This window comes from Colobus angolensis, unplaced genomic scaffold (assembly GCF_000951035.1).
Source record: "Colobus angolensis palliatus isolate OR3802 unplaced genomic scaffold, Cang.pa_1.0 Scaffold114, whole genome shotgun sequence".
NCBI lineage: Eukaryota > Metazoa > Chordata > Mammalia > Primates > Cercopithecidae > Colobus > Colobus angolensis.
This window is the reverse complement of record NW_012112475.1, coordinates 318,132-320,147: the sequence shown is the minus strand read 5'-3', so window position 1 is coordinate 320,147 and position 2,016 is coordinate 318,132. Positions and strand designations below refer to the sequence as shown.

Genomic DNA, 2,016 nt, shown 5'->3' with positions numbered 1-2,016 from the left:
GAGCCCGGGGATCGAGGCTGCATGAGCTATCATCCCACTACAGCACTCCAGCCTGGGCAAAAGAGCAAGACCCTAACTCAAAAAAAAAAACAAAGTAAAGTTGTCATTTGTCAGGTACCTACTGACATCCCAAACATTCGCCTTACTCCATATAACCACCACCCTGAATTTAAATAAGTTTGCATACATTTCTTATACTTTTACTGCATCCGTAGTCATTAAACAGTTCTTTCTGTGTTTAAAACCTTTATGCATCAACCGTATTTACCCTTCTGCAACTTACTTTTTTCTGTGAGCATTATATTTGTGAGACTCATGCATATAGCTTGAGTATATTCATTTTTGCTGCTGTATAATTCAGTCATCCCTAGGCATGGGAAGGGGGGATTGGTTTCAGGACCCCTGTGGACTCCAAAATCCTTCTATGCTCAAATCCCTCATATAAAATGAGGTAGTATTGGCATATAACCTACGTACATCCCCCCATACAGTTTAATCATCTCTAGATTACTTATAACTAATAAAATGTAAATGTTCATGTAAATAGTTGTTTCATAATTTGTATTATTTTTATAGTTATGGTTTTTTTAAATTGCTTTTTTCCCCGGAATTTTTCTTTTCTTTTTTTTTTTTTTTTTTGAGACGGAGTCTTGCTCTGTCGCCCACGCTGGAGTGCAGTGGCACCATCTAGTCTGGCTGCAACCTCCGCCTCCCCCGTTCAAGTAATTCTCCTATCTCAGCCTCCTGAGTAACTGGGATTACAGGTACACACCACCACACCCGGCTAATTTTGTTTTTCCTTTTTTGAGACAGAGTTTCACTCTTGTTGCCCAGGCTGGAGTGCAGTGGCATGATCTCTGTTCACTCCAATCTCTGCCTCCCGGATTCAAGCGATTCTCCTGCCTCAGCCTCCTGAGTAGCTGGGATTACAGGCGTGTGCCACCACGCCTGTCTAGTTTTGTATTTTTAGTAGAGACGGGGTTCCACCATATTGGTCAGGCTGGTCTCGAACTCCCGACCTCAGGTGATCCGCCAGCCTCCACCTCCCAAAGTGCCGGGATTACAGGCGTGAGCCACCGTGTCCGGCCTCTATTCATTTTTTAACCTAAAAATGAGAAAAGATGGTCTTCTGGTCGGGCGCGTGGCTCACACCTGTAATCCCAGCACTTTGGGAGGCAGAGGCAGGCAGCTCACAAGGTCAGGAGATCGAGACCATGCTGGCTAACACGGTGAAACCCCATGTCTACTAAAAATAGAAAAAAATTAGCTGGGCGTGGGGGAGGGCGCCTATAGTCCCAGCTACTCAGAAGGCTGAGGCAGGAGAATGGCGTGAACCCGGGAGGCGGAGCTTGCAGTGAGCAGAGATGGTGCCACTGCACTCCAGCCTGGGAGACAGAGCGAGACTCCGTCTCAAAAAAATACATAAAATAAAAATAAGAATTAAGCTCTTGTATGACATAGTAAATGTTTTGGCCTCACTTGATCTGTACATCTGACCTCTGTCTGAGAGCCAGTGTCATGAGGGCAGATGTCAAGCAGAGACTTCCTGAGTGAATGAGGGTCCACGCCTGGGGGGTGGGCAGCAGGGTCCTCACGCATCCCTTTCAGCATTCTACAGTGCATTGCATTAGTTAGTCGTGTTAGTCTAACTAAACGTAGGATCATGTTACTAGGTTGTCCTATGAAACAGACAAATGGCTTCAAAATATTCCTGCAAAGAAATGGCAAGTTTCAGATACTGTGAAAATTACCAGCACAGCAAACAAGTAGAAAAGGACATAGCTGACAGGTCTCCTCTTTCTGGTATGAATGCTGGTCTTTGTCAGCCATGTTGTAAGGAATGTAATAAAATTTGAGAAAACAATGATCAAAAAGACACTTTGAAATCCGAATTTACGGGCCAGGCGCAGTGGCTCACACCTGTAATCCCAGCACTTTGGAAGCCGGGGCGAGTAGATCACTTGAGGTCAGGAGTTCCAGACCAGCCTGGCCAACATAGTGAAACCCTGTATCTAC

The 2,016-nt window shown here is 45.2% G+C and overlaps 1 protein-coding gene across 1 annotated transcript in view; it reads right to left on the bottom strand.

Annotated features, from left to right (window-relative positions):
• AHCY (adenosylhomocysteinase) overlaps window positions 1-2,016 on the bottom strand; it is a 32,469-nt gene that overhangs the window by 22,600 nt on the left and 7,853 nt on the right. The gene's annotated exons all lie outside the window — the stretch shown is intronic.